The following is a 21062-nucleotide window of genomic DNA, read 5'->3' as shown; positions in this document are numbered from 1 at the left end:
CGCAGATCCGGAGCAGCAGCAGACCAGGTGTATGTCCCCAAGCTGTGGTACTACCAAAAAATGCAATTTCTGGATGACCAAACAGAAGCAAGGCAATCACTTTTGAGCCTTCCCTCCACCCTTCCCTCCAGCCTTCCCTCCAGCCTTCCCTCCACCTCCACCCTTCCCTCCAGCCTTCCCTCCACCTCCACCCTTCCCTCCACCCTAGCTGAGGAGTCCCAAGAAGAACTGGGCCCTTTCATCACTGATGAGGTGGATGCACCCAGCTTCAGCCAGGTATACTTTTTTGGTGAATTTGGGATTGTGTAAATATTAATGATGTAAGCCTCTAAATGTTTTAAGTGCTTCACCAAAAATTACTTCATCACAATTATTAATATGTAGACATATCACTAGACAGTAGTGCGCAAAAATAGACTTCAAATATTGGTGAGCAGCTAGAATAATGGTGGGGTCAAAATGATAGCCTTTAATATTTGTTTAGAATTATATTTGCAAGTCATGAGCTGAAAACTGTGTGTGATTGCGTAAGCAAAAATGACAAATACCGGTATGTCCCTTTTTTTTTACCCAGGATGAGCTCAGCCAGGAGGAGTCTGTGCCCAGAGGTATAGAGGAGGAGGCCTTGCCCAGTGGGAGAGAGGAGGAGGCCGTGGCTGGGCCTAGTAGAAGCCTCACGGAGGGTCAGGTGCCTCCCCTCCACATTACCACCAAAAGGGCAAGAAAGATGACCTGAACTGAGGAGGAATCACTAGCCCTCATTCGCGAAGCCAGCCAAATCCTCAGCACACCACCCAATGCGGAAGAGGCGTATGGAACCTATATGGCCACCAGATTGCTGAAACTCGAAAAGGGGCAACGCCTCCTCTGTGAGTGTATGATTTTTCAAGCCTATCAGAAGGGCTTGAGAGGGGAGCTTACTGCAAAATCATATATAGCAGATGAAGCCACTTCTCCTGCTCCTCCTCCTCCTCCTGCCCCAAGTACACCACCAGAGGCACAGCCTCCAAGGAAGGCTACAGCGAAGCGTGGAGGGAAGGCTGCAGGGCAGTGTGCAGGGAAGGCTCCAGGGAAGACTCGAAAGTGAATGGCTGGCTTCTGTCTGGTCTGACTTCTGACTGTGCTCCCTAGGCGCAAGATACCAATTTTATTGTCCTCTAACTTGATGTGTGTCCTGGGGACAAAAGGCTTCACACATTCCAAAAGTGTCTCCAGTGTTGCCTTCCTCATTTCTGTTTTGACCCAAATAAATGGATATTTTCGTTACCTTACATTATTGACTATGTGTTTTGATTCAAAAAGGACATTTGGTTTGTGAGTAGGCAGGTACAGGTCAAAAAGACTATATGTGGGTTATTTACAAAAGGCTAAATCATTTTGCAATTCAAGTGCAAAGTGCTATTGCAAAGTGCACTTGATAAATTGCACTGCAAGTGCACTTGTTGGAAGTGCAGTCGCTGTAAATCTGAGGGGAAGATCTGAAATGAGGGGAAGCTCTGCTGATTTTATCATACAATCATGTGCAAGAGTATTTTTTTTTTTGTTGGGGGGTTCCTTGCATGTGCCCCTCGGATCCACAGCGAATGCACTTACAAATGCTCTTTCAGGGCAATTCCAAGTACAATTTGCACTTGTAGTGAAAAATGATTTTGCCTTTTTAAAATAACCCCCCTATGTCTAATTAACAAGGCACACCAACCTCAATAAGATTCATTAAAACAATAAAAATTATTAAGGTTATTGTGGTAACTTGAAACTCAAAATCCCCCAAAAAAAAAACACATTTTGGATAATTTAGCACACATTGTAAAATCTATATTGTTGAAATCTGTAAAAAATAAAGATGAATCCAAAAACAAATTTGCTACTTTATTTCTGGAGATCTGGCTTTTCAAAAATCTAATATTAGTCATGGCATGAGGATAAATCATGAAGAAAGTAGTTTGTGAGAACTCTGTGTGAATTGAAGCAGCAAAACAACTTCCTTCTTCTCGCATTATAAAGAAAAAAAATTGCGCTGTATTAAAAGATCACGGAAGAGGAATGTGCTAGCTTCAATACGAAGGCTAGTTTTACCAGACCAAGCGGTTCCGTCTTGTAATTGCTTCAGAGCATGCGTCAGTTTGAGACCGTCGGGCTAGCACACAGACGACCGGTTTGTCCGCTAGAAAGAAGAGTCCGTCGGACAGATTTGAAACATGTTTCAAATCTAAGTCTGTCAAACTTTTGAGAAAACAAAGTCCGCTGGAGCCCACACACAATCGAATTGTGCGACGGACTCTGGTCCGCCGGACCAAGCATGCCGGAAAGTCCAATTGTGTGTACGCAGCATAAGGGAACCCCCAGGCACGATATTTAAAGGAATATTTTATTTTTATTGTTTCACTTTAAGCACTATTAAGCACTATTAAAATCACTGCTCCTGAAAAAACGGCAGTTTTAAAAACTTTTTTTTTCATTAATACATGTCCCCTAGGGCAGTACCCAGGTCCCCAAACACTTTTCATGGTAATAACTTGCAAATAATGCCCCGTACACACGATCGGAAATGCCGACAACAAAACTCAGATGAGAGGTTTTGGTCGGAAAATGTGAGCGTGTTTGTTCCATTGGACTTTTTCTGTAGGAATTCCAGCCAGCAAAAGATTGAGAGCAGGTTCTCTATTTTTCGGTCGGTAAAAGTTCCTTTCCGAAAATGCGATCATCTGTATGCAATTCCGACGCGCAAAAAAATCACGCATGCTCAGAATCAAGTATGAGATGGAAGCGATCAGTCTGGTAAAACTAGCGTTCGTAATGGAGATAGCACATTCATCACGCTGCAAATTATTGGATCTTTTAATGCAGCACATTTTTTTGTTCTTTATAATGCTAGAATAATGAAGTTGTTTTGCTGCTGAAATTCACACAAAGTTAAGACAAAATGCTTTCTTTATTATTTCTCATGATCTCATGAATAATCTTTTTTGTTTTTAAAGCCAGATTTCCATGATAATGTTTAGAATTATTTTTTATAGTCATCTTTTTTTATTTTTTAATCAAGATCTCCTGTTATTTGGATTATTTTTAAATTAGTTTCTAGTGATCTCCCTAATTTTTTTTTTCGATGTGTCAACAACATTATCTTGTATTTTTATTAAGCTCAAGGAGGTTGGTTTGTGTTGGTGTCCCTTGTTAATTTGACATTGTATTTTTGAAATGTACCTGCCTACTCACAAACAAACTGTCCTTTTTGAAGAAAAACACATAGGCAAGTATTTTCATATATCTCCATTTATTCTGGCTCATAATAACAAAATAAAGAGGAAGGCAACGCTGGAGAAACTGCTTGAATTTGAGAAGCCTTTGGCCCCCAGGGCAGACATCAACTCTTTGTAAATTAAAATTGGTAGCCTGAGAAGTCCATATTTAAGGGAGCACAATCTGGTACAGGACTCCCAGAAATCAGGAACAGCAGCAGATGACATATATGTCCCCAGGCTGTGGTACTACAACAGGCTGCGTCTTCTGTCAGACCAGACTGAACCCAGGCCATCACTTTCTTGTCTTCCCTGCAGCCTTCCCTCCACACTTCCCTGCAGCCTTCCTTGTAGCCTTCCTTGGAGGCTGTAGCTCTGGAGGTGGACTTGTGGCAGAAGGAGGAGGAGGAGGAGGAGGATGGGAGAGCGCACATAAGTGCATGTTCTCACTAATTTGGCCCCTCAACCCCTTCCGAAGGGCGTGAAAAATTAGATTCTCACACATGAAGCGTTGGCCCTCCTCCATTTGCTGCAATTTGGCAGCTAAATAGCAGCCATAGGCCTCTTCAGTGTCGGGGGATGTTTTCAGGGCCGCATTAGCCTCCTTAATGAGGCCCAGTGCTGCCTCCTCCACGCTACTCCCCTTCCTGGCCCTTTTCGTTGTAAGGCGGAGGGGAGGCACCTGGGATTGGGTGAGGCTACAGGGCTCCGCCACCTCCTGGCTGACACTTACCTCTGCCTCCTCCTGGCTGACACTTACCCCCGCCTCCTCCTGTATGCCACATTCCAGAGCCTCGTCCTGGCTGAAGTCTTCCTGTGTATGAAAAAGAGACATAGTTTTAGTTTTTGGTTCATCAATCACACACAATTTTCAGCTCATGACTGTTGCGAATTGAATGTTAACAAATAGAAAAGATTACCATTCTGAGCCCAGCATTTTTCATTCTTGTCACAATCATTTTTGGCCCCTACTGTCTATTGATATGTAAAACACTTTTTGTTAAATCATTCATTTGTTATCAGTAATAACATCTATTTAACAACAATAATTTTCGGACAATAAATATGTTAAAAAATACTATACCTGGCTCCAGCTGGGCTCCTCCACTTCTTCCAGCATGGAAGGCCCAGGTTGGTCCTTAGACGCCTCAGCTGGGGTTGAGGAAAGGGTTGAGGGAAGGCTGGATGAAAGTGTAGAAAGTGATTCCCTGGCTTCCATCTGGTCTTCCAGAAACCGCATCCTGTTGTAGTACCACAGACTGGGTACACACACATCCTCTGCTGCTGCTCCTGATCTCATGGAAGCCTAGACCTTATTAAGCTCCTTCCTACACGTGCTTCTCAAGCTACCAATTTTTTTCTCCACAAACTCAATGTCTGCGTCGGGGACTTGCGTCTTCACAAATTGCAGCAGTTTCTCCAGCGATGTCTTCCTAGCTGGTTTATTGTGATATAAGGGGTTTTTAACCTCCCACAAATTTCTCATATCCCTATATTTGTCTATGAACTGGCCCATGAATTCAGGGTCTTTGAATTGTTTCATATTTGCTGCAAGACAAAACACAAGACAAAAACACTAATAGGCTAAACTCTCCTAATCTTATCCCAATATAGGCCTCAATCTAGAATCAGTATAGGCCACTGATGTCCCAAGTTAAAATGTTACCTTCGTTATAACGTTCGGTGCTTCCGGTCCTCCTTCCTCCGCACACAGAACGTAGGTACGACACACACGTGTTAACTTTATATACACTGCGCATGTGTGAAACTCCGCCCGCTTCGCCTGCCCCTGACGTTCTTTCTACAATATTCCCCGCCCCTTCTCTTTCGGCGCAGTGGGAGATGAACATAGCTGAGACACAGCAGGTGCGTAATAGCAATAATGAGGAGGAAAGCCCGGAGCCTGAAACATGCCGATCCCGGAGGGGAAGATTTAAGGCCTCAAATATGGCTTTTGTAGAGATGGTGGAGATGGTGGACATCTTGAAGAGGGCCGACGATGATGGGAAGTATGGACCTTACCTAAACCCAAATGTGAGAAAGGCCAAGATCATGACTAAAGTTGTGAAGAATCTGCACAGGAATTTTGGGGTACGATGATCCATGGAGCAATTGAGGAAACGCTGGTCAGACCTGAAATTGAGGGAGCAGGATCAGTACAGAAGGATCAAGAAAGTGCTTCTAAAAAGTAAGTACTTGTCGTGGGTTCCTATTGTTATTATTGCTTGCTGCTTCATGTGCTTTTCTTTACTGTTGTACAGTTTAAAATGGCAACTTTTAGGCTTTTGGGCACAGCAATCGTTCGCAGTAAATATTGTTTGTTCATCAACTACATACGATGTTTTTGGCAGATACAGGGTTACCTACATTTGGTCATGCTAATTTGTATCAAAAGAAGTTTAGGACATTGTTGTCTAGATGTGTTTGTAACTAGAATGAAATGCAAACTTGGTTCAGTGTAATGTATGGAAAGGACACTCAGCAGCTATTTGCACATCTGGACTCAGGAGCACTAGTGTGGGACAAAAGAACAAACTTTTTAGGGTGTCCCACACAGGTGCTCCAGTGGATACTTGGCGTGTCTCAATGTGTGAAACTTGTCCAAAAAAGGTAAGTAATAAATTATGTCTTCAGCTTGGAACTCTGCCCAAACAGACAATTGTACACCACTTCAAAGCAATGTTTCACATTCATATTTCTGGCCACAAATATCAGTGTAATGTATGGAAAGGACACTCAGCAGCTATTTGCACATCTGGACTCAGGAGCACTAGTGTGGGACAAAAGAACAAAATTTTTAGGGTGTCCCACACAGGTGCTCCAGTGGATACTTGGCGTGTCTCCATGTGTGAAACTTGTCCAAAAAAGGTAAGTAATAAATTATGTCTTCAGCTTGGAACTCTGCCCAAACAGACAATTGTACCCCACTTCAAAGCAATGTTTCACATTCATATTTCTGGCCACAAATATCGGTGTGCTAAGTATACCTTTTGTTTTATTCTCATAGGGGAGAAAAGACTCGGGACGTCTGAGGACACCAGGGACCCCCCACCTACTAAAGAAGGGGAACTCAGCACACAACCAGAGGATGTGGACAAAGGAGAGGTGGTTGAAATAGTGACAACAGGTGAGTGTCTGAGACCACAGCTTCAGGTAATAGAGGTATGCCTGCATATTTATAATACATGGTGTGTATTTTTCTTTTAGGTGATGTGCATGTTGTGGAAGAACAATCTACTCATTTCACCACTGACAGTGCACAAAGGCTAATCCAGGACATAATGTTTTGTAGTCAGATTTAGACTTCATAAAGGAAAAAAACCAAGGAGACTGAACAAAGAATGAAGAACATGATTGATGTATTAGGGAGAATCTAAATCCAAAAAATTACACCTTTTTTTTTTTAAAGAAAATGTAACTAAAGTTTTAATACAGTTTAAAAGCCAAATTTGGAAGATGCACACAGTGTGTCAACATTTGCTATCTGCCATCAGGGGATATCAATGTACGTGTTTTTTGGGTGCAACCCCTTCCTCACAACTCTAGTAGGTGAGAAGAAGGGGTTGCACCCCCAAAACACGTCCATTGACCCCTCATGATGGGAGATAGCATATGTTGACATTAGGCATGGGATCAGGAGGCAAATCCCCATTTTGACTCCCAATTTGTGTGCATCTTCTAAATTTGGCTTTTACAGGGGTGACATCACCCCATCTGATGAAGGCAATATCAAGACATTTTTGACACTATAATGTCTGATATTGCCTTCAGTTTTTCAGTGTTGAACTTTGTAAGTTTCCTGAGTTGTGTATGTTATGTTTTGAAACATGCCTGTTTATGTTAAAAAAAAAAATTCAAGGTAAAACTTTATAAAACCAAGATGTTATTTTTTTACCAAAAAAGGTTTTACAACGCACATGTGCACGGAGTAAAAGGTTTTATACTCAACAATGTGTGGCTTCTTCTTTCAATGCTCAATGCCACTTTTTGTATTAAGTCTGTGTTTACAGTGACAATGGGTGTTATTTAAATAATGGAAAAACCACTTGGCACTACAAGTGCACTAGAAAAACCTAGGAGACAGATAAAAGAAACACAAGCCGTAAATCTAATTCAAGATTTTATCATATCAATTTTTTTTTTATCTTGAAAATATTAAAAAATTTGCTGGCATAGCACTGGCCCCCCTACCCGTAAAATAACTGACATATTTTTGGCGCACTTCACAAGCGCTTTGGGGGGGCAAGCCAGGACGGCCGGCTTCCAGGGCCATCAGTGTTGGTTCATGAAGTCCGGCCTCAGGCCCAACTGAGGCTACATAATTAGGATAATTTCACTTAAAAAATGTGTGCAGTATGCAGCATAACACAATGTGGTTAAGTTTGTACTCCACCATATTTATTGCAGTTAGAAATAGGCAGAACCGGCTGACCATTATCCCAAAGATATTCTCCACGACTCTTCTGGCTCTGGCCAGCTGGAAATTAAAAACCCTCTTCTCCAGGGTGAGGGTCCTCTGGGGGAATGGCCTCATTATGTGATCACGCAGACCAAATGCTTTATCAGCGATAAAAACAAATGTCCTTCAACGTTCTCTTCCGCAGGTGGCAATCCCAAGCCACCACTCTGGAGACGTTGGTAGAACTCCATCTGGGCAAAGACTCCACCATCCAATATCTGGTCATTCTTCCCCACGTCCACATATAAAAACTCATATGTCACCGACACCACCGCCATCAACACAATACTATTGAAACCCTTATAATTAAAATAGTATGACCCGGAATGGGGTGGTGGGACGATGTTGACGTGTTTTCCACAGTTCAGAAAGTCCCAACGCTCGGCAAATTGGGAGGCCACAGTCTGCCATTCCTGTGGCGTTGAAGGAAACTATGGAGTCAAACCAGAAAAAAAACAAATTAGTACTTTTGCACATAACATTGCAAGCAGATTAGACACAAACATTCTTGGCCAACATCAGTATAACATTTATTTTAAGGAGTATTTAAAGACAAAAAGATAAGGTCCACTTATCAGATTCCTCACCCCCTCTGATGGCCCATTGGAAAACGTTTAGGGGGGTTCTAAATGAGTTTGGGAGCCAAAAAAAAGCCTCTTGCACTCTGCCTGAATTTAAGGACATAAATAACATTTATACACATTTTAGGTGGTGTTTAGGGTAAAGCACTACTATGGAGCTGAAAAAATACATTGTTAAGTGACTAGGCTAGGTGTGTATGGGCCCAGGATAGCATGCTGGGGAGGTTAGTGAAGGCAAATATGCATGTAGGCCAAAAAAGGAGCATTAAAAGCTTACAGCATGTATGAGGACAAAGGGGACATTCACACCATGTTCCAATCATGGTAATTAGGGAATGATGAAATAAGTACAATATATTAGCATACATTAAATACATAGAATGTAATGTTAAAGGAGAAAACTTACCCTAATATAGTCCTGCAGGACCTGTATGATGGCAGAACAGGTCTCTGGGATAATGATCCCCAGAGCCTGGGGGGAGATGCCTGTATAGAACTTGAGGTCCTGGAGACTTCTCCCCATGGCCAAGTACCGCAACGCTGTGACTAGCCTCTGCTCCGGAGTGATGGCTTGCCACATGCAGGTGTCCTGCTTCATAATATAAGGGGACAGCAAAGCCAACAGATGGTGAAAAAGGGGTCCGTCATTCTGAGAAAATTCCTGAAATCATCAGGATTATTCTCCTGGATCTCCCGCAGCAAAGGCATATGAGAGAATTGGTCACGCTGGAGTAACCAATTCTTGGTCCATGAACTCCTTCCCACCCTGTTCATGGACTGGGCTTGGGTCAAAGCAAGAACCCCAACACCAAGCCCCCGCATAGCACGAACTCTACGACAAGCACATACCCGCAACATGACTTCAAAACGGTCGGCTGGTCAGAACGAACTAACAGAACACACTGAAGAAGAGCGAGGCCTGTGAAGAGCTAGCTGAAAATCAGAAACGAGCGGACAAGAACGCACTGGAAAACAGATACGAACTGATTACACGCACTGAAAACCAGATACAAACCCACAGGCACAAATTGAACAGCAGTAATGGACTAAAAAGCACGAGGCTGAAAAGCATGAATCGTCTCTCACCAAACTTCTACTAACACAAGATTAGTAGAAGGAGCCCAAAGGGTGGCGCACTGGCTTTTGAACTTCCTTTTTCTAGTGCCGTCGTACGTGTTGGACGTCACCTCATTCTTGAAGGTAGGAATTTGGTGTGACCGTGTGTATGCAAGACAAACTTGAGCAGAATCTCATCGGAAAAGCCATCATACCTTTTTCCAACCAAAATTCCGTTTATGTGTACGCGGCATAAGCCTTTAAAATTAACACTTTTGATTTTTCATGTTCATGTCCCATAGACTTTAATGGTGTTCCCATGTTCTCACAAATTTGTTGACTGTTTGCATGTTCTGGTGCGAATCTGGGGGTGTTCAGCTCATCCCTACTCATCAGGAGTAAGATGCAAGATTATACTGAAAAGATGGATGAATAAAATGTCTATTAGTATATGGTGCCCTCTAGGGGAAGAAGATAACAAGAACGAACAACTGGTCAATTACTTACAAATCAGCTCATAGGCTGTGCCCAGCTTCTATATGGGAAAATGCGGTGGCATGGGATATGATGTCTCACCCGGGGTTGAGGCAGGAGACCTCCCCCCAAAGGAAAAGGACCAAGGGGAACATATTATTATTATTATTGTTCATTGTTATACTATGCTTCTCAAAATCATGGATATTCTATGTGATTGCGACATCAAATTACATTATTTTAATTTTTTTATATATTTAATGTATCATCATATTCAATGACATGCCTCGTGTCATGTAACACGACTGCTGGTCGTGTCAGGTCACATTCATTTTTAGTTGTCCATAAATTATTTTCTAGTAGGGACTCTACTGAATTTATTACCTGGCATGTTCCATACCTTTCAGATTAGCTTCAGCGCCCAGTCATTTTCAAGACTGATGTTCTCAGTCCTCCAGAACATACAGTGCTATCTGGATGACATAACTCTATACGGCCAAACTCTTGAACAGGTACCTTAAAATTGTTCTAAAGTGTATTCAATGCACAGGACAAAAGTTGAATCTTTCTAAATGCTGCTTTAGATTATCTCAACTGTCATTTTTGGGTGGCTGGGTCAGTGGTAAGCATTGTACTCACAAACTGGCAGATGGGTCAAAGCTTGTCATATAAAAACAGCAGCTTCAACAGGTCAATTGAGACACGTTTCCAGGGCTTGCCTTTTCCTCAGTGGACTTGAAGCTGCTGTTTTTATATGACAAGCATCTGTCAGTTTGTGAGTACAATACTTACCACCTTTTACATATTAACCGCTTAAGGACCGCCCACGTACCCTTTGATCGCCCTTGATGTTAACCCCTTCCCTGCCAGTATCATTTCTATAGTGACAGTGCATTTTTTTTAGCACTGATCACTGTATTGGTGTCACTGGTCCCAAAAAAGTGTCACTAAAAATCACTGATTGTTAAAAAAAAAAAAAGTCCATAGATCTATCCCATGGTTTGTAGATGCTATAACTTTTGTGCAAACCAATCAATATACACTTATTGGGATTTTTTTTTACCAAAAACATATAGCAGAATACATATTGGCCTAAATGGATGAAGAAATTAGATTTTAAAAAAATGTTTATTGGATGTGTTTTATAGCAGAGTTATAACAAATCTGCTTTCACCGCTCCACCACTCCAGCCAGTGCCATTCCCTAATTCTTCTTGGAGACACTTGTTATTGATAGTGTAGGTCCTTTCACAGAGGAAACTATAGACTGCCAATTTTCTACAGTATTAAGGGATAATTACAGTAAATGGACAGAAATTGCATTTATCTCATATATAACATCTGTAGCTATAATTACTGTATATTTCTCACTACAGCCTTCAGCCAGGAAGATAAATCAAAGGAGCAAGTGAAAAAACCTGGGTAAAAACCTGATTCAACTCAACCACCTCTGAAAAAAATGAAAAAATGTGTTTTATATAGAAGAAATGTCTATCATCCACTCACTGGGCTCATTTAAATGAACACTTTATTGCATATCAAATATAAACTTTAAAATGGCACCACAATAACATATACCTGCAAACATACCTAAAAATATTCCAACCCGTGGTGGTAGAGGAAGTGGGAGGGGTCAGAACAAATATAAGAAACATAAAGAAGTAAACTCACAAAAAAGGAACAGTATAGTACTAGAGTATGAATAATGCGACAGTGGGGACTTGGGATGGGTACAATGGTATAGGCCCCTACCAAAAAATGATGCGGAGCCCCCCATAGGCACAAAAGCAGGCGGTGCAAACAGGGGCCTGTCACAACTGACTACCGTTATATGGGTACCTGATACATTAAATCAGTACTCCCCTGTCCCAACGTTTTAAAACACACAAATATTGTAAAATCCCATAATGAAGGAATACGTTAAGGATCAATATGTGACCTCAAGGGGGGGGCAGGATGAACTGAGCAGGGGCGGCCCGTCCATTAAGGGCTCACGAGCGCTGCCCCCTCTCTCCAGCCACCCCCTCTATGTAGAATGGATAGATTCATGGATTGCATGAATCTATCCATGGCTGCCGCCATAGGCTCTAATAGGCTTCAAAAAAGGTGGACTCGGAGCGCAGAGCATTGCGCTCGGAGCCCACCCAGGTGTATTAGAAAAGAAATTAATATTTGCTTTTCTAACACTGAACCGCCTTTCCACCAATCAGGTAGCGTGGGTCTGATACCCGTCACCCAAGTGTCTAAAAAGGACAGGCACTGCTATTGGATGCCTAGCAGGAAGCAAGAAGAGATACACGGAGGACACAGCTCACCGCTGCCTGACCTGCCACCAAGATGGGGTAAGTGCCGGTCAGACAGCAGGCGAGCGGGGGACACAGTGGCTACATTTGATGGGGCACAATGCCGGCATTTTATGGGCACAGTGGCTGCAATTGATGGGCACAGTGGCTGCATTTGATGGCACAGTGGCTGCATTTAATGGCACAGCGGCTGCATTTGATGGCACAGTGGCTACATTTGATGGGGCACAGTGGCTACATTTGATGGGGCACAGTGGCTGCATTTTATGGCACAGTGGCTGCATATGATGGGCACAGTGGCTGCATTTGATGGCACAGCAGCTGCATTTGATGGCACGGTGGCTGCATTTGATGGCACAGTGGCTGCATTTAATGGCACAGTGGTGGCAATTGATGGCACGGTGGCTGCATATGGTGGGCACAGTGGCTGCATTTGATGGCACAGTGGCTGCATTTGATGGCACAGAGGCTGCATTTGATGTGCACAGTGGCTGCAATTAATGACACAGTGGATGTATTTGATGGCACAGTGGCTGCATTTGATGGGGCACAGCAGCTGCATTTGATGGCACAGTGACAGCAGTTGATGGTTCAGTGGCTGCATTTGATGGCACAGTGGCTGTATTTGATGGCACAGTGGCTGCATTTGATGGGCACAGTGGTGGCATTTGATGGGCACAGAGGCCGCAAGATGGGGTAAGTGCCGGTCAGACAGCAGGCGAGCGGGGGTCACAGTGGCTGCATTTGATGGGGCACAATAGTGGCATTTAATGGGCACAGTGGCGCATTTGATGGGCACAGTGGCAGCATTTGATTGGCACAATGGCGGCCTTTGATGGGCACAGTGGCTGCATTTGATGGGCACAGTGGTGGCATTTGCTGGGTACAGAGGCCGCATTGATGGCACAGTGGCTGCAATTGATTGCAATTGAAAAAATATAATACTGTGCTAACAATCAAAAAATGTGTAAACAGCGACTAGAGTGTTATACAGCGCAATCAGATAAATAATAAAAAAAGTTGCGCTAATAATGTAATGTAGACAACAAATATATAAACAAATAATATTCAATGTGCAAAATGAATAATAAACAAGTGATGTTCAAAAAACCAATCTTAAAGGGCGCAAAAAATGTCCATATGATCTGTGCGCAATATACAGTGAATGATTAAGAACGTAAAGTCCCAAAAAAAAGGAAGTCCATGTGTTAAAAAAGTGTTAAGCAAAAAACAAAGACCAAAACAAACGAAAAACAATATCCCCAAGGTGAAAAAAACTTTTGCTGCAGTGAATGGGGTGCGTAGATGAAACCTCCACCTTCAAAAATGCTGCCGCTTACCAGAGGACGTTGGTCCCTTAATTATAGGAGACCTCACTGGGCAGACGGCTGTAACCCCAGCCCGGGATCTCAGAGACAGACACTGGATATCATCATGTCCACAGGAACCCTCTCCACAGACCGCAACAGGATTGGTGTGTCAGCGTGAAAAACATAAATTGCTCCACATAGCATAAAATCTTCACATTTATTAACTAAAACAAAGCCAAAGGTAAACTTACAAACATCCGTTGTAAATCAGCATAAGAAAAAAGTCGTCCGGCTCCAGAACAGCCCGTAACTTCCGGGACTCAGATAGCGGTGTCGTCAGGACGTAGCTCCTCCTCCCAAGGTGGAGGTTTCATCTACGCACCCCATTCACTGCAGCAAGAGTTTTTTTCACCTGTCACTTGGGGATATAGTTTTTCGTTTGTTTTGGTCTTTGTTTTTTGCTTAACACTTTTTTAACACATGGACTTTTTTGGGGATTTTACGTTCTTAATCATTCACTGTATATTGCGCACAGATCATATGGACATTTTTTGCGCCCTTTGTTTGTTTTTTTTGAACATCACTTGTTTATTATTCATTTTGCACATTGAATTTGTTTATATATTTAATTCATTCCTTCATGACATCCTGAGGCATCTATTTGTTGCCTACATTACATTATTAGCGCAACTTTTTTTATTATTTATCTGATTGTGCTGTATAACACTCTAGTCGCTGCTTACACATTTTTTGATTGTGTGGGTTGATATTGGTGGGTTGTTTGTGCGATTAAAGAATTTGGTTGTTTCCGAGATCCACACACAATGGGATATCGCTTTCTTAGAAACATATGTCAAAAAACACATGGTACCCCGGAGCCTTAAGTGGGACGTGGGCCCCCAAAAGGGAGAGAATGACTTGGGAGGCTGGTATAAGCATTTTAATGAAGCAGGTATCAGCCTCCTGAGATTTCTACTCGAAAGAAAGGCCGGTAAACTGGCTAGACTTGATGAAGAAATAAGGTAGACCAAGGATAAGCTTACCCCCTTTCAATCAGGAGAGGAATATCTGGATATATCCAAAAACCTGCTCAGGCTTTTAGAAAAGGAGGATAGAGAACAAAAACTAAAGAAAAGGAAGAAATTTAATAGAGATATAGCAGATTATGAGTCCCATATAGTGTTTGAGTGGCAAAAGAAATTACTTGCTGAACAGAGTGGTGAAGCCACCCATTCTATGGACACTGCCCCATATCCCAACAACCAGGCCATGACTGTTACTCAGGGAGGTTCAGTGAACAATTTTAACCATGGTGTGGCACCGCCCCAGCAGGCCCGTTCTTACCCAGTAGGGGTACAGCCACTTCCCCAGAGGATGAACGTTAAGCGTTCTCCTGCTCTATACCCTTACCCCAGTCATTCTGGGTTTGGGGTGTATCGATCTCGTGATGGACCCTTACCCCAACAGCCTTATAGGCATGGCTCTCCACATCGTGGATCTCAGCGAGGCCATGGTAGGGGTTTGATGCGGGGCCCACCCCCACCTCGGGGGCGGGGCTCTGCACCCAACACTAATAATGGCTATATAAACAATGGCTACTCACAAGGTGGTTACTCTGACCATCGTACATCCATTCCACCCCATCTTCGGGGCCCTGGGTATGTTCACCCTAATAATTATGGGGAGCAACATGTGGTACACTATGAAGGAGATTATACCACCAGTTATAACATACCCGTACAGAATAATTTCTTACCTTTAGGAGATATTCAGTGTCCAGAGGAAGGCCCCTATCAACCATCCCCTGAAATAAGGGAGGGTATTGAGAACTCTGGTGGCCAATATGCATTTAACCATGCTGGGGGTATGGGAACTAACAGTTTGTATAACCCCAGACATCAGAGTTGGGATTTTCCCAGATCCAACCAGGGTACAAAAAGGCTGGTAGAACTAAGAGAGGAACTAGAGGGGGAGGCGCATTAGGTCAAAAAAGACCAAGGACATAGATGGTACTGGGATCTTTAACCTGAGTTCTCAGACCCTGACTGACTCTGAGGTTAGGGTGCTGGACAAAGGTTTAAAGTTCGCCCCACCCCGGAATATCAATACATTTCAAACTTATATGGACATCCATAAATATGTTCGAAAACTCAACATCCAAAGGTATATGGTTGCAAATCCCATTAATCCCTCTAGGATATTGATTGACGGCTTCTCCCACTCAGGTTTGTCCAACGCATCTCTGTTTAACCCCCCTGGCCATTTATCCCCTTCGCTTAAAGTTTTCAGGGATTTGGCCTTGAGGGAGTTGGACAACATGAAAGTGAAGTTTGTGAGAAGCAAAAAGGACATCCAGCTTGGCATAGAATCTCTCTGTGCAGACAAAGGGGGCGGGATAGGCATCCTTAATAAGAGTGACTATATGCAGGAAATGTATCGCATTCTGGGAGATGACACTACCTATACCCGATTGCCATCCAATCCTAACGCAGCTTATAAAACCGAATTGGAACGTTTGGTTATCAGGGGTTCCAATCTTGGTATCCTGAATAAGAAAGAAAGTGCCTTCTTGGTCCCTAGGGCACCTAGGATACCGATAATATATTATTTGCCGAAGATACACAAGAGCCTTGTTTGCCCCCCGGGACGTCCTATAGTTAGTGGGATCGATTCTATTACGTCCCGGGTGGGCAAATACATAGACTTTTACCTACAACCTCTAGTGCGTACTATGAGGTCCTATGTCAAGGACACTCGGGATGTCATCAATCTCCTCTCCAACCTCACACCGAGGGAGGGGATGATATTGGTGACAGCCGATGTCACCTCCTTGTACACGGTTATTCCCCATCAATTGGGTTTGGAGGCCGTTTTAGAACATCTTAATCGATTGTCCAATCTCCCTGATGAACAAATTGGATTTATTATGTTATTGTTAGAGTTTGCAGCCACTCATAATTTTTTTTGGTTCGATGGGAATTATCGCCAGGATAAAAGGGTCGCAATGGGGGCTAAATATGCCCCTAGTCTGGCGAATTTGTTCATGGCCAGATGGGAGGAGGATGTCGTCTATGCCCAGCCAAGGCCCCAGGTGGCCTTGTGGGTTCGCTACATAGACGACATCCTCCTCCTGTGGGATGGCACTGATTCTGATCTATCTGAATACATGTGCTTTCTTAATAACAACGAGAGGGGCATTCAGCTCAATTATGAGGCCAGCTCGGAGCAGATCAATTTTCTGGACCTTACCATCTCCATATGCAATAATGAATTCATTACCTCAACATACTTCAAACCATGATAGCTGCCACCATGCTTCATGGCTCAGATCTGTGCCCAAGAGCCAGTTTCTCAGACTAAAACGGAATTGCACTGATGTTGCCACCTTCCAGACTCAGGCACAGATCTTAACTCAGAGGTTTTTTGCTAAGGGTTATTCCCCTGATTTTGTTGCTAGCACATTGGATCAGGTGGTTAAAGTGGACCGTAAGGATTTGCTCACAGTGCGAGACAAGGGTCCAGTCGATGCTTCCTTTCGCTGTCCCTTTGTCACTGACTTTACCTGCCAACACTCTAAGGTCAAACATATTATCAACAAGTATTGGCATATCCTTAAAAAATGATAGGGTGTTGACATCTATCCTACCAGATAAACCCCAAGTAGTTTTTAGGGGGGCACCGTCACTTAAGGACAAAGTGTCACCTAACATTTTTGACCCTCCCACCTCAAGACCTACCTTTTTTTCTGAACTGACCTGGTATTTTCAATGTAGGAGGTGTCAGGTTTGCTCTCTGAACGGTTGCAGGAGTAGAAGGTCTGTGAATTTCACTTCCACCTGTACCCGAAAATCCTTTACCATCGAGCCCTTCATTACATGTTCCACCTCAGGGGTCGTCTACATGCTGCAGTGCCCTTATGGCCTGCAGTATGTGGGCCGGACTAAAAGACCCCTGCAGGTGTGATCATGAGCATATTAATAATATCAGGAGAGGATTCACTAAGCACTCTGTATCGAAACATTATTGGACTGTTCAGGGCAGAGACCCCACAGGCACCATCTTCCTGGGAATCGATAAATTTAGGCCCCACTGGAGGGGCAGCGTTCTTGTTCGGAGCATCTCGAGATTAGAGATGGCCTGGGTTTATAAGCTAAAGACCTATACCCCATTTGGCCTTAACATCGATGTTGATGTTAATTCTTTTATTGACAACTCTTAGATACCTTGCGTTACTATGGTTATAGCAAGATATTTTTATTCTTTATTTTTTATTATTTTTATTTTTTTTTTAACATTTTTTACATATATGTGAACCCCACTGTGTTTTTATTGATTCATTTTTGACTGTTAAGGTATTTTTGATTTAATATCTGGTGTTTGTATTACTTTCTCGATTTGGGGTGCCTTCTTATCTCAGGGAGACGTTACTATTTTGGTTCTGCTCTTATGAGCATTCAATGACCCTATTTATGGATTATTAATATTAATTTCTCAGCCATATGGAGGTTATGAAATATGGGATTATTAACTCTAGTTTAGTGACCCAGACCATCTGAGCCACGACCCACATTTAGTTTGTTTCTTCTGGCCAGTGGCATTGAATTCTATTTGTATCTCTATATGGCCTAGGACATTTGGGTCAGATCATCTGGGCTGTTGGAGTTATGTCCCTCAATGACCACCTACAGACTGTGCGCTTATGGTGCCAATTTTTTAATTTTTTTAAAATTTTTATTTAAACATAATTAATTATAGTCTTTTATTAGATTGTATTTCAATATGTTTTATTTAAAAAGAATTTTGTAATAGCACCTTTTTAGCCCACAGGTTTTTGATGTCTGTATGTCAGTTTTAAAATTGCAAAAAGGAAAAGGAAGGGGAAAGAAATTGCGCTCGGTGTTCAATTTAAAAAGTGAAAAAGACGTGAAGTGAGTCCTGCGGCTAAAACACAATAACCCCAATACAAGGGCACACAAACTAAACAATATATAAAACAGTGTAGCGCTAGACTGATAAGAATACGCATATATTAGTGTATGCGAGTAGACCAGGACCCATAAATGTGTAAATAAATACAAAAGAAAACCATATACCACTTAATCTAGAACAATTCAGTGTCTATAAGCGTGTATTGTGACACTAAAAATTAATCAAGTGCACCTACATATATCTAAAAACAAAAATTGATATATATATATATATATATATATATATATATATATATATACAAAAGTATACAAAAATGGTGAACTCAAAGTAAGTTATGTGGACCAATGTGGCAGCAAAAATTAAAATTGCATCGACATGTGATAAGGAACTCTGTTCACTTATGTATTGTTAGTTGATCCTTATACTTAGTGATCACAGTGAAAGTAAAAAATTGAAATAAATAAATTAGGACAGTCCCAAAAGTTATGAACAAAAGTCCCAAAACGTAGTGACACTCCAACGCAAATTCTGGTTCAATATTCCACCGCAGCTGTTGCCCACCACCAAGGGATTAAAGTTGGAGGCTTACCGGACAGCCTGCGACCACCCTTATTCAGGGGGGTCAAAACAGGCTCAATAGGGATGTATGAATCCAGAAGATGTCCTCGCCAATAATCTCCAGGTGTTCTCCAAGTGTTCTTATGGCAAGCCAAGAGGGGCTTCCAGACAGGGTACAGCAAGGATTTGGCCACCGGATGTAATAAAGATTGGACCACAAATGCCTCTCTTCTCTACACTGGTGACATTGGCGGGTGGCGCAGCTAGTCTAGACCCGCCCGTGGCTTCCTCTGATACCTTAGTAAAAATGTCTGACTCGGTTTCAGTAAATGCTGCCCCTCTCTCTCTAATTCCCCTAGCGACAGTCTCCGCCCTCTTAGCGTGCAGCTGTGATTCTGTAGGAAGACGTTAAGGTGGGCGTGACGGAGAACACACTTTTTCTTTTGTATTTATTTACACATTTATGGGTCCTGGTCTACTCGCATACACTAATATATGCGTATTCTTATCAGTCTAGCGCTACACTGTTTTATATATATTGTATGTCAGTTTTGGCTGTGCCGAATCACATATTGTTACCAAGTCTTGGTATGTCTATCAGGGACATAATTATATGTATTTGCCCTTAGTGTTTCCCTTAGATGGGATGGCGCTTTATTTTTCCTGCCACAATGAAGCAGTGTTTTTTCTCTGCATTTAAGCGGTGGGTCAGGACGTTGCTCGCATCCCGTGACCACGTCCTGTAGCGACGAAACAACGTAAGAAAATAAGGGAGGAGGAGCTACGTCCTGACGACACTGCAATTTGAGTCCCGGGAATTGGTCCAGTTTAACGAGACAAGAGTATCGCATTCCTAGAGATGTGATAGATCTTTGGGAAGAAGGACATGTGGAACAAGACCACGATATTGGAGAGTTTTTTTACATTTTGTCATCACTGATGACTCCCACTGTTCTAAATCATTACTTTTTTTTTGTCACACATACTGTATATATGGTGGTAAAAATTAGGAGGATGATCTGAAGGGTCAAAATGAGTGTTTTTGTATTTCAAAGGAGCAAGTGTCTGACTACAGGCCACAATTTGTTTTGTTTGAATTTGAATCTTTTCTGAAAGAGGGAAATATTGTACATAGGGTAATAAACTGAAGATTTCATAAGTAAATGTAGTAGTAATTGGCTGATTTGGGAGGAGCTGTAAATAATTTCTTTAGACTAGAAATCTTATGGGGAAATCTTAGAAAGTTTTTTACTTTAGAGTTTTTACATGTCTACACAAGCACCACCAACTGAATTACTATGGCAGAAAAACGTGTACAAAATTACAGGTTTCAGAATGTCAGAAACCATGAAATCAGACTGAGACAGAAGTACAGTTAAATCACACTTGTTTAATAATAAAAGTAAAAAGAACAAACGTAGTCAAAACATAGCCAAAGTTCAGTAACCGGAACGGATAGTCAGCCAAGCCAGAAGTCAGAGATCAAAGTAGTGGAACAGCAAGCAGGATCCAGAGCCAGGAGGGATGTCAGCAAAGCCAGTCTTTAAACAGGAACGCAGGAGATGTTTCTTGTGATGTTGACCAAGGCGAAGGCAGAGCTCCTCTGGACTGGATGGCTTAAGTAGGCAGGACTGATGAGCAGGATATTAACAACAGCTGAGTAACTGTGGAGAGAGATGGGAGCTGGCAATTAGCTGACAGCTGAGCGGCCAGCTCAGAGAAGGAAGGGATGAGCCCAGCCCTGACACAGACCTGCAACTCCTTCAAAGTCCATTGCCTCTGAAATCATCAATTTCTCAGACTGATAAAAATCAACGGGATGTGTTTCTTCATTCAAGGTACTCTGGGTAATTCTGTGGCATATTTTTGTACTTGAATGTAATAATATATGTTTGTACCTCAAAAAGTTTTTGATGAAAAATCAACTTGATAAAAGCAAGGCATATACTGATCAGAAACATGGTGCAAGATAAGTACACTTTCTGCCTGGAACTCCTGCCTAAAGTTAAGAAACATGGCTTACTGAAACAGCAACAAATATTCCTATCTACTTAGAGTGACAATCAACCAGGACCTTACACCTTTGAACTGTCTGATGAATGCAAATGGAATGCTATAGGCAGGACTTTTCAGAAATCTCATAAAATGAATATT

This window comes from Aquarana catesbeiana, linkage group LG05, assembly GCF_042186555.1.
Source record: "Aquarana catesbeiana isolate 2022-GZ linkage group LG05, ASM4218655v1, whole genome shotgun sequence".
Lineage (NCBI taxonomy): Eukaryota > Metazoa > Chordata > Amphibia > Anura > Ranidae > Aquarana > Aquarana catesbeiana.
This window is presented reverse-complemented; position numbering follows the sequence as displayed.